The sequence below is a fragment of the Lonchura striata genome, chromosome 9 (genome assembly GCF_046129695.1).
Source record: "Lonchura striata isolate bLonStr1 chromosome 9, bLonStr1.mat, whole genome shotgun sequence".
NCBI classification, from domain to species: Eukaryota; Metazoa; Chordata; class Aves; order Passeriformes; family Estrildidae; genus Lonchura; species Lonchura striata.
Window position 1 is genome coordinate 17,643,605 of NC_134611.1, and position 12,491 is coordinate 17,656,095.

Consider the following 12,491-nt stretch of genomic DNA (forward strand, 5'->3'; position numbering starts at 1 on the left):
TCTCTATGGCATCCAGCATAGAGGATAAATTGAAACAGATGCCAAAAAAAATTCCTTTTTTTACTCCACCTACACTGTGTGATTATGATATTACTGAAACAAGTTTTTATTTGAAAAGTTTCTGTTATATCTCTAAAAACTGAATTTTATATAAGAGATTTTTTTTCTTTGTGGTATTACATTCCTTCTCCTTTCCTTTACTCATTTCTTTTCTTCCTTTGACAATACTATTTTCTCTATATTTTTACTTTATATCTTCTTTTTTGCTTTATTGCTATTATTGTGTGAATACCCTGATTTATTTTAAATAAGCCCCAGCATCTGGAATTGACTGACCACAAGATTAGCTCAGTTTCCACATACTATAAATAAAATTGATTTCATACAGTTTTGTATCCTTGTCTAATTCCTACCTGCAAAACCCTACAGTAATCCCAAGTGCTCCTTAAAACCTGAAAATATGACTGGGGAAGAGACAGCAGGGTTGAGGCCAGTTTCAATATGCAAGTACTTACTGGTCAGCTAGCTAATATCCAAAAAACTTCATCAGGCTTGAGTACTGCCAGCTGTCTTCTCAAAAATAACCCCCAAACTTTAAAACAGTAGTAGTAGTAGCAGTAGTTCACAAGTATAACTTAGCTTTTGTGATTAGAGAAACAGCTTGAAGAAAGGCAAGTTATAAGAACCAGAACTAGAATTCTGTAATATTATCATGCAAAGAAGAATTTTGGAATTGTTAGGATTTATAGTATCACTTAATTGCTATATGGACTTGTTTGTGTGTATGACACAGACATCGCCTTTACTCATTCTTCCCCCAGTATTAAAAATATTCTTCTGTCTCTCATTGTCTCACAGAGAGAAAACCCACTTTCCCCATCAGAGGTGAGTGCTGCTACCTGCTCAGCCTCCCAGCAAGCAAGAGGAAGCTCCCAGTATAGGGAAGGCATAAAATGGTTATGGCTCTGCAGGCAAGAGAGGCAGGGCTCCTGCTCACTGCCATGGCACTGCAGGGCTTGCCTGTATCTGCAGCAGGACTAGGACACAGGGCAGCTAAGTGATAAGGAGAGTCACAAGTTGCCATCAATGCTAAGTGTCCCTTCTCACCCCTCTGTCAGGCAGCTTAGGTGTTTGTCCATCTATAGATCAAAATTTAGGGACAAGTCTCAGGTGAAGAGCAGCTCTGCATTGGAACACAGGATATAAATGTACCCATCATCTTGAATGGTGATAAAAAATTAATCTGCAAAATAAACTATTGATTACTGCTGCTGCCATGAAGGTTAGTTTCTCTGTATGAAGAATACTTAATAAACTCAGGAGTACATTTTGATTGTCATAAAAACAAAACAAAGGCCTGCATGAAGCTGATTCCCTTATGCTTTGGAAAGCACAGTGTAAGACAAGTTTTACTTGTTCCACTGCATAGATTTTCAATGATGAATTAATTACCTCTCACATAAATGATACTAGAATTCACAAGGGAAATTAAGTAGTCCTTATTTTTTTTTTTTTTTTTGCTTTCTCCACTGACTACATATAATAATATAGATTTCTGATGCTATAGTAATTCTCATAGTCAGCTTGTCATATTTTCCAAGCCAGATCCATCCTCAGACCTATCTCAGTCTGAGCAGAAAAAGTAGGGGTTTGTTTGGGACTGAAAATTGCTGTGGAAAGAAAGAAAAAACTCTAGATAATAATTCTGAACAAAGAACATAGGGAAAGCAATAACAGTGGTAATAATCTTCTCTCATTTTTAACACCTTTCACCTTGAAACTTTCTAAAGCTCGATGAAAACTATGTATAGCAGTAGCTTTGCCAGCTGCTGAACAGGAATGACACCTGGAAAGGAACACAGCTACCTGCAAGAGATGGACTTGGTGGTTTCTTCCACTTCCACAGGTAACCTTTCTTTCACCCTCCATGACACTTACCCCATCCAAACGCCTTTCACAAAGCATATTTCAAGGCTGCTATCCCATTCTCCAAATCAGCTTTCCAGTCCTTTCCATATTCTTTGCAAGTATTTGACAATTAGAGACAGTTAAGAGAAAAAAGAAGTCTCTTTTCCTTTCCCTTGCATGTGCCAGCATCACAGTGCTGATAACTTCCACAGTGCAGCCACACCACCTTTCCCCTGAAACCTCCTGTTGCTCTCCACAGAGGTCACTGGCAACAGCAGATTCCCCCCGTGGTTTGGAGTGTGGTATCTTCCCTGGAGGCCCACATCTGCTCTGGGGTCTACAGGTGTTTTTACTGGTAAGGTCTAGTTTGCCAGCTTTTCAGGGCAGGACTGATTTCCCATCTGGGCATTTGAACCAGCTCATTCTAGCTTGACATCAGATGTGATGAAAATATAACAAATATAATAAAAAATTTGATTAATATTAAAGTAACACATAGCTAAAATTTATTTAGATTGAATATTAAAGGAAGTCAAGATATTTATTTATAGAAAAGACAGTTCTATCATTCCTTTGTCAAAAAGAAAAAGAGTTAATTTATGGAATTAAATACTTTGTAAAAGGTCTATAATAATACTGACATTCCTTTTGTGCAGAAATATTAATATTTTATTTGTATTCTTGTACTGCCTTCAAACCTCAGCCAAGAATCAAGTTCCCATTATGCCCTCTCAGAAAATAAAGAGACAATCCCTGCTAGGAATATGTATGAGGTAATTAGTTTTTTAGGGACTTTTTCCCTTTTTTTTCAGGGTGCCTTTGTAGACACAGAGTCTGCCAAAGACAGCAACCTGGATTTTCTCTAAAGCCACCCAACTCTTTCTGAAATTCAATTCACTGCACAACTAGAAATTCATCATTTGCATTTTTTAAAACTTACATCCAAGGACACTTCTCCTTTCCTAGTGCTTTAACCATGCACAGCCCATGAAGTCAACATGCAAACACTGCATTACCAGCCAAATGCACATAAGAAGAAAGAGTAACATACATGATCCTTGGTCTCCTGTTCTGTCATCCCTGCCACAAAATTTTGGACCTTTATCAACTTTCATCAGCAGAGAGTAGTGTGAGATTAAAAAATATACAGAATCATGAGCTAAACTAGTAAGGATCAAAAGATAAATCTTCGGTAATTTTCTTAGGGTCATGCTTGGATGGAGATTCATTACATAAAGGAATCCCAATCCAGAGAAATCTTCCTGCCTTGCAAAATGCTTTTAATACTCATCTCTCCCACAGCACTGTACAGGATCATTTTTCAGGTTATAAATTTGAAAGGAGAGAGCAGAGGGAAATTTCACAGTTCTTTCACTTGCCATAAACTTTTTGGGGTGTTTATAGATCTTTTAGCAGAAACCACGATTCTCCCACTAGAATGTGACCTGTCACTTCTTAAAGTAGAAGGGAGTATGGCAATTAAAATATCCCAGTTTCCCTTTTTTTCCAGCAGTGGCTTTTCACAGCTTTCTTCATAATTGCACATAAATTACATACTCCCTTCAAAGTAAAGCTGTCCAAAAGACCACATTAACAGCTCGTGCATCTTATTCTCTTTCACCTGCTGTGCTCTTCTTTGGACCAACTTTCACCTCCTAATGTGGTGACTTCACAATGTGTCTTTCCTGGATTTTCATTTGATCCAATCTCTGCTCCCTACAATGAGATCTCATTTTCATTAATTATCCTGAATTAATGGCAAGCAGTCAGATTGTAGCATCCAGGATCTACCATCAACAGTAATAGCAGGAATTATGACTTCACAGCCCTACAAGATACAAGAAACCAGAAATTTAAATATATTCTTTTGAAGTTGTGGCCACATGTGGCACCTCATGGTGCAAAGAACATAAGGGCTGAAGTCTTTCTATAGTCAGTTGCAGCAATTATCTTTTCATAGTAATGTTACTTAATTTGACATTACTTCTAAGATGCACAGGAGTCCTGTCAATAAGTCCTACTCCGGTTGACTGCTGAGTACTTTTTGAATCAGGGATTTGTGGCACAACTGATTTCAACTGAGTTGTCTCCATCATTGGTTTATTAGATGAAATAGTGGGCAGACAGCAACTCCACTCATGTTCTCCTACCTTCACTTTGGAGGTCTTTCCCCTGAGCCTGTAACCAGGGTTATGCTAGCAGTGCCACCTCTAGCTTAGAATTTCCCCGAATTCCTCTTCCAGTGAAGATGGACTTCTGCTTCCACACTATGTACTGCAACTCCACTGAGACGGGGCTTTGCCAGTGCACCATCTGCTTACTGCAGGGCCAACACACCCACCAGACATCATCAGTATCACAAAGGGAGGGAGCCTGTCCAATCTCATTCTACTGCACTTCATCATTTGCAATGATGAGACATATCACAGACAATGAAAGCTGAGAAATTTACCTGATTTACATGCAGTCATAAAGGCTAGTTAGACTTCCTCACAAGGTACTTATATATATATAAATTGAAATCTGTAAGTTTGGAATTAACTATTGCTTTGGAAATAGGAGCATAGCCTGGAAAATAACATAGAAGATATTCTAATATGGAAAAATCAATGACAGTTACCACACAATCATGCTTTCAGGAAACCAGCACTCTGTCCCCTCCTGCAAGGAATCAACTCCTAGATATGCAGCAACTCTCTACTTACAACATAGCAGCCAATATCAATACTATTTAGACTTGAGAAAACAGCTCACAACAAATAATTCATTTTTTGAGTTCCATACATTTTGCAAATGTCACTGATCTCCTAGATTTATAAATTTTCATTGTCTCAAAGAATACATACTTTCTCTCCAGCTAACTAATGTTAAAATTGTTAATTAATTTTGGTTTGTCACATCTAAGAAATAGTTTCTTTTAATTTTGCATTTTATGTTATAAACAATTCTCACAGAATGCAACTTTTAAATGAGTTTATTAAGGGAGCTTTCACAATGGAAAAGAACACTTTGTGAACCTGTGCACACACATATTTTGAGTAACTGGGGTAAATGCACAGAGAACAGAATGATATGACTAAAAGCTATCGCTGTGGAAATTTTGGAGAAATTTTGTTGCATTTAATAATATAAATTTCAATCACATTCTAATAACAAAAATTAAATGTCAAGGAAAAGAAATACCTGCAAAATAATGTTTCTCAATTCTTTTACTGCTTATAAGGTCTTCCACAGCCTCTGAAATCCTGACAGGGAATCTTAGAGATCATCTGGAAGCCAGAGACAACTGCAGAGAAGCCCCTTATCTCTAGGCCAGCTCCTGGTCACTCTCATTTGCTATTTGACAACACATTCGCAAGCCATTCACACAACAGATTTTGTAACTGAATTGAATGTAGCTGTTAAATCATGCTCAAACCAGAGAAGTACTTTCAGGCAGGACTTGGACAAGCATTAAAGCCTTATGCTGCATCCATCTCCTAGCAGACCTCACTCAGCAGAGGATGAGCACAGCTCTGGCCTCTCTGCCTTCTCTAAAACCCGCTCCCTTCCCTGTACTTGGAATTCGGAGTCTCAGGTATGGGGAGATGAGTACACTTCCCAGAGGAGTATCCATTAAACTTGCAGAGGGGTAAAAAAGGAGAGAAAGATAGTATCATTAATAAGATTTCACTAATTTCAAAGAAAAAAATCAAATTCATGCCAGCAAATTGTGCCAGAGAACACACTTCAGAAATGCAAAGTCCTGAAATCACAGTCCCCTTTACTAAGTCCTTGACTTGTTCCAAGATTTAAATAAAAATATGAATACTGATATTTTTCTTTTCTGTTTATATTTGAGAATAATCAGGAGCATATTAAGCTTTGAAAAAACTAGTTTTCAGACAACTTTAATTTTGAATAAAAATATCCTATCACACAGCAAAGATTTCTCCTGCACTACGGATAAAGGTTTTCAGAAAAGACAGCTACCATTTATAAAAAATAGACTCAAATATACGTATTCTTCTCAACTCCTCACATCCTAAAGCATTCTGCAATTTATTTCCTCACTTTCATCTACTGAGATTCAGAGCAGCCATAGTGTGATCATATGTTTTTTCAAGAATAGCTGATGAATACCTGAAAACTCTCCTACTGTGGGACATTCTGTTTTCTCAGAAATGAAAAAAGCAGCCAGAATGACACATTTTTTATTTCTAAAAATAAACTGAAAGGCCAGAGAAATCAATGAAAAAAATCACAGCACAAAACATAGAATACCTATTACATTTTGGCAATCTGACTGATGAGATAGTCAGCTAATTGTCTGATTCTGATAATCTTTTTAGTAAATAATCTTATGGGTAATGCTTACTTCTTTTCTAACACTGACATTTTTCATCATGAAAAAGCACACAGACAACACATGATTAAAGGCCTCCCTACCTAGGTGAGTGTTTGGTTTGTGCGTTTAACCACCTGAAGACTCACCAGCTAAGATTATTGCTAGATAAAGAACCTGAAAAAAGGGTTTGTCTAGGAACAGGTTGATCTTTTCTCTGTATTGCTTTAAATGAGAAGGTAGTTTATTTTATGAAATCTTCTCTGCAAGGATTTCTTACATTTCCCTGCTCTACTTTCTGGAACTCTCCAGGGAGTCAGAAAAGGGAAGGATCTCTCTGCAACCCCAATTTTTTTTTTTTTTTCCTCACAAGAATTTGCCTACATATCCAATGGTAACTTCCCACTTTGATAGCCAGCAAATACTACTGGATGAAGAGGTGGTTAATTCAACCAACACATGCTGTTTCAGAGAGATGAAAATAAGGGTAAGTTTCTGGTTTTGTTTGGTGGGGGTCTTCTTGTTTGTTTGGGTTGGCTTTTTGTTTGTTTGCTTGCTTAAAGGGTTTTGATTTGGTTTGGGGTTTTTTTTGCAGGTTGCTGTGCTCTAATCGATGAACTCAGGAATGTAGAAATAGTTCCACCAGTTGGGAGCTTTTTCAGAGCACTGTGGATACTGACACTGATTTGTTGCCTTCATTTCTCCAGGTGTTGCAGCACTGTATTATTCCAATCTTCAAAAATACCTGTTATCATATACCCTTCAAAAGATTAATATTAATTCTTCTGACTAGTTCCTCTATCATAGGGATTGACTCATCACTAACCCACAGGGAAGTCCTTGTCCTGGAAATGCTGTATACAGGGGAAGCAGGGGGCCAAGACAAAAGCAGATTGAAATCTAAGGGCAAGCAGGAGTTCTGGAAACCTCAATTGCAAGAGGATTCTGCATGTTATTAACATTCAATCTAACTCAATTTTCAGAAATGGCATATAATATTGCTGTGCATCCCTCTGTCTGTATTCCATTGCTGTCTTTTGGAAGTTCTTTCTGCATGTTTGCACAGCCTACAGAACTCCAGTATAAGGCAGAGAGATCTAAGTATTTCACTAGTACACATCATATCATGCCTTCTTGGATGTCTAAATGATGCTCTAACTCTCTTTTATTTCTCTCTGTCTGATATTGTACTGAGCTGGCAATAGCAATTAAGAGCAGATATTACAGATCCATATACATTTTTTTTATTGCAACAGAGATTCCAAATAACTGTGCATAAAAGGTAAGCAAATTCTGTAAAAATCTTGCCCTGCACAGTAAACAAACAGCTGTTTATCATTGGTCTAATTACCAAGCTAATGAGATCTAATTTCTATATTCATAAAGTATGCATGAGCAAGCATAAGCATATACAAACCAGAGTACAACGAAAAATATAATAAATAAAATAGCAAGGTATTGGTAAATAAACATTAATGATCTTTAAACCTAAGAATCAGATGATGCTTTACAGCAATGTTGCATTGGCAATACATAATTCTAGTAAGTCTTGGAGTTTCTATATTAACAGCATTGAAGTATAAAGTACATCATTTAGAAAGGAAAAACAGCAAATATACAAATATAAACTGGGGAATTACTGTGCTGGCAGCAGCACTGAAGAAAGGTTTGAGCAACAACACAGCAATAAAATAAGTCAAATTAATAATAATATACAGGTGCTGCAAGAAAAGGAGCATTGTCTAAGATGACACCCATAAGCACAGGCTGTGATTGTTTTCCTCGGACGATGTTGTGGCTGAAGTGCTTCATTAGGAAGCAGCTAGAGGAATTAATGAGAATCTTAAGTTGAACAACAAAAAATGCTGAGGGGTTTGAAAATTGTTAAGCTTTGCAGAAAGTTAGGGGGAAAAGCTGAATTCTTCCATTTAGAGACCAAAAATCTGAAGACTGTAAATTCTTCAATTACATGAAATACTGCAATGAGGAGTATAAAGACTGATTTTCTCCATGGTTCCTCAAGGAATTATGAATACTCAGTGACAGCAGTGGGGGCTTAATATATTAGGAAGCAGTTGTCAATGGCCAAGCCCTGGACAATTAAGCAGTGGAACAGCCTATGTATGAAAGCTCTGACATCCTTGCAGCTGGCAGGATTTTAAGAAGCAATATGACAACTATCTCCCAAGAGACTTTTGCTGTAGAGCAGAAGGATGAGATCGAACAGATGATGCCTGCATTTCCTTTCCAGTCTTTTACCTCTGTCACTGGCCATTCTTTGCTGATTCTGTATACATGAAAAGTGAACATAGATCTACAAAGAATGGAGTACATTAGCCTCAACACCGATAAACCCTTGTGTCCCACCTCTGAGGAAGGTAGGACAATAATTTTCTAGGAATACTGTTTGTGAGATACAGTCTCCTCCTTGCAAATGTGCATGCTTGCATGAGCCATGTCACTGAGAGAGCAGAGCTATTGATCCAGGAGTTGTCTCTTGCTGACTGGTCTATCTGTAGGATGATCACTGTATTTCCACAATTATATTGGAGAGCATGAAAAATGAATACCTTGAAATCAAATGCTCAGGATTATGTCAACTCTGAGAATGTTCATCCAGGAAAAAATATTATAAACAGCAGTTTAAAAATACTGGCTCTCTCTGCTCTCTATTCTATTCCCCCTAAATTTGTTCTAAAAGTAATATATGACAAACTTTCACTGTGCACAACTTTACAAATCCTGGCATGTCAGCATAAGCGTGATGACAGCTGGGCACCATATGCCGAAAACCAGCCTGGAGTTGTAGAAAAGCACTTCTAAACTGTGATTGGTTTCATTTTTGTAGTTGTCTTTTTTAAGAAAGGATGGGCAGACATGGGTTCTGATTGTGTGGAGATGGGAAATGTGTATCCCCCCACCCTCACAAGCTAGTTAACTAAAAATGAAAGAATTATTTAACTAAAACTGAGATTTCAGTTATTGAAGACAATGGCTTTGACCTGATTTTCTGTGGGAAATCCAGAGTTCTGCATCATTCTTCTCATCCCATATCCAGGCTTAGCCTCATTCTCTATGACAAAGTAAATTCAATTCCCTCTTCTGCTCCCAGGGAATGGCAAAGAGAGAGTAAGTCTATGCTTCTTATGTCACACTGAGGTGTTAATGAAACAGCAGTAGAAAGGTTCATCACCTCAATAATCTATTTCTGTTTTGTTTGGGGTTTTACCATCTTTTGCTTTTGCTGCTAAACTGAAAAAAATCACCATACACACAGACCTGTAAACTGCAGGATATGGATCAGCTACTACTTACAAGTACCTGGATTTTTTTCAGAAATTATCTTATTTATAGTAGTTAATAATGGGATGTAGGTAGTTTTTTCATAACTTCAGATGAAAGAAACTCTGTATTAAAAATCTTTTTTTTCCCTGTCAAATTATACCCTTAAAACAGCAATGCATCTTGGAAAAAATTTGGAAATCAGTCAGATTTATTTTTCTAACTATCATCATCATTTCAATCAGAGGACTATTTAAAGCAATACCCAGATAGGGATTTTTTCCTAAAAACTTAGAATTTCTTTTGCATACTTATCTTGAGTCAGATAAAAGTATTTCAATGCAAAGTCCTGATACCATCCAACAGCTTAAATGTATATTTTGTGCATCAGAGAAGCCACACAAATTTCTTAGAATCACGTCAAACTTCTAATCTTTATTTCATCAAGGGCCTACTGAAGTAAAATTTTAATAGAAAAGTTTCTAGACTTTATATTTTATATCTATATTTATGCAATATTTAGTCAGGAAAGTAATAACTGGATAAACACCAATGAGCTATTCCAAATACTTTTATTTCCTTTCAACCTTTAGGATGTTTTTATCTTAAGAGAAAAATAATCATATGGAAACACTTTTTAGACCCTATCATGCTATTAGACAGAAATACTTTATAATTTTTAAAGTCCAGTTCTGGTTTCAATGTTGTGGTGTTTGTTCTCTGTTTTTTCATGCATGGAAATCTTGTTTTCAGCTGTGCCACAGCTTTAGTGACAGAAGTTACTAGAAAATATTTATATGCATTACATGGTAGATATATTGATCTTTACCAATTGCTTCAGCTGCTTGGGTCTGAAGGATTTCTGCCTTTTTCTTTTCCTGTTTCAGAATGTTTCTAACTTAGGGCTTTTATTAAAAACCAGTAAAGATATCTTTTTATATGGCTTGTAATTTTTTTTTTTTCATGCTTTACACTGTCTCTTAGAGACCAGAAATTACTCTTCTTGCCCTAGTCCCTTCAAAACATTAATATTATTTAATGAAACTGTACTCCAGCTTAGCTGAAGTTCCAGACTTGAACATCACTTATCACAGTGTTTCGCTTTCTTTTCTCTTTCATTTACTTGCTTCTCAAATATAAATAAAATGTTGAAATTATAGGGACAGTATAATTTTAAACCAAAATCCCTCCCAAACTATTTATACCATAATTAGCTTTCAAATAATTAGTCTACTTCATCTTCTGGATACCAAGATAACAGAAATTTTAGAGTAGTCACATTTTCCACTTATTTTTATGTGCCTTGCATTTCCTAAAGTTAATTTTCATCATTTTACTTCTTACTTGGACTATCATGGGGTGCAGGCACCATCTCCCTACTCAGCAGCTGTAGCTCATTTTTATTCACACTGTTTGCTATTCAGTCTCTAAGCTTCCTGCCTCAGCTTAGCACTGTGAAGGAAGGATCCTGCACAGCCTCACTAAATCCTCCTAGCAATTAGATTGCTTTCTGCTCCTTTTATGAAAATAAGGCCTATCATCAACCCAGCACCACTTCCATTTCCACTGCTCCCATCCTGCCTTCAGTCAACTGCCAGCCTGCTGCCATCACCTATAGCTTAGATGGAGCTGCCATTCTTTTCCCTATTAAAAGCCCTAATTAATCAACCAGAACCTGAATGCAAAGTCCTGCAGTGACTGTGAGTCACAGCTTAGAGCTGTACATTTGTTCTGTATGTAATGCTCTGTACCCCTGGGAGAGTGACCCTGTGGCTCCGTGAGGCTCCTGGCACTGTGAATTGTCCTGGAAGTCCTGGCTGGCACCAGGACCGGGGTGCAGGTGCCTGCTGTGGGTCTAAGCCCCTTGTGCCCTTCCCACAGTAGCTGCCAGGAGAGGCAGAATCTGGCCTGTGGCTCTTTCCAGGAGGCAGCTGCAATATTCCTGTGTCAGATTCCCTGCCTCACCACTTACAGCCTGCCTCTTACAGCCCATAGATTTTGTTGAGAAGTAGAAAAGAAAGTGTGGTGCTGAGCTGACATGCTGACTGGAGCAGAAGAGGAAAGGATGGAAATATGTAGACAGCCCTTCTCTCACCCCTGAGGATCAAGAACCGCTAATGTTAAGGCGTGGATCAATATGCAATCTGCCACAAATGACTGGTGGTTTATGCAGACCTTGGCAAGCAAGAAAGAATTTCCCTCCCTTGCATCAGGAAAGTGTTGATATAAAAACAATTGTCAAAACTTCATCATCCAACCATCTGATATTGATCCTCCATGTCAGCCAGTGCTCTGGATACTGCAAAAAGTCAACACTCCCTTTCTAGCAATTGATCCTGTGCAGTAGCAAACTACCACACCTGCCTGTGAGAAAACATAACTCTTCTAAAATGCACAGGAATAAAAATCCAACTCCCTGTAAGGAAAGACGAGGGGTAAGACACTTCTACTTCCTCATGCAATTTTGTCCAAAGAGTCTGATCATGTTTTCTCCCCGGACCACAGGAGATCCCAGTGAAGCTACAATGGTTCACAGAGCTGAAGGAGCTCACACAGCTACAGCCTCTGACTGCAATCCTGTTCCATGAGAGGATCCCATTGATCAGCTCTTGTAACACACCTGTTTTTCTGCTCTTACCCAACAAAAAATTACCATTTGTTCTCCCCTAAAACCACATAAAAATTTGACAGGCAGTTTCCTGATTTTAAGTCTGAGACCTCCATACAAGAGACCAAAAAAAGAAAAAAAAAAAAGATCAGTGTAGCTCAGTCCTCAAAATACTCTGTTATGGTAACACAAAATAGGGAAAATACACAGACTGCAGGAATTCTCATTCTTAACAATCTCCTGACAAAAGTTAAACTTGAGGTACACAATCACATTTAATAGGTATTTGAAGTGTAGTCTAATTCGAAGGGCTCAGGATGGTAATTTTCAAAGCAGATATATTTTTCTGATTTGTTGGCACACAGGAGG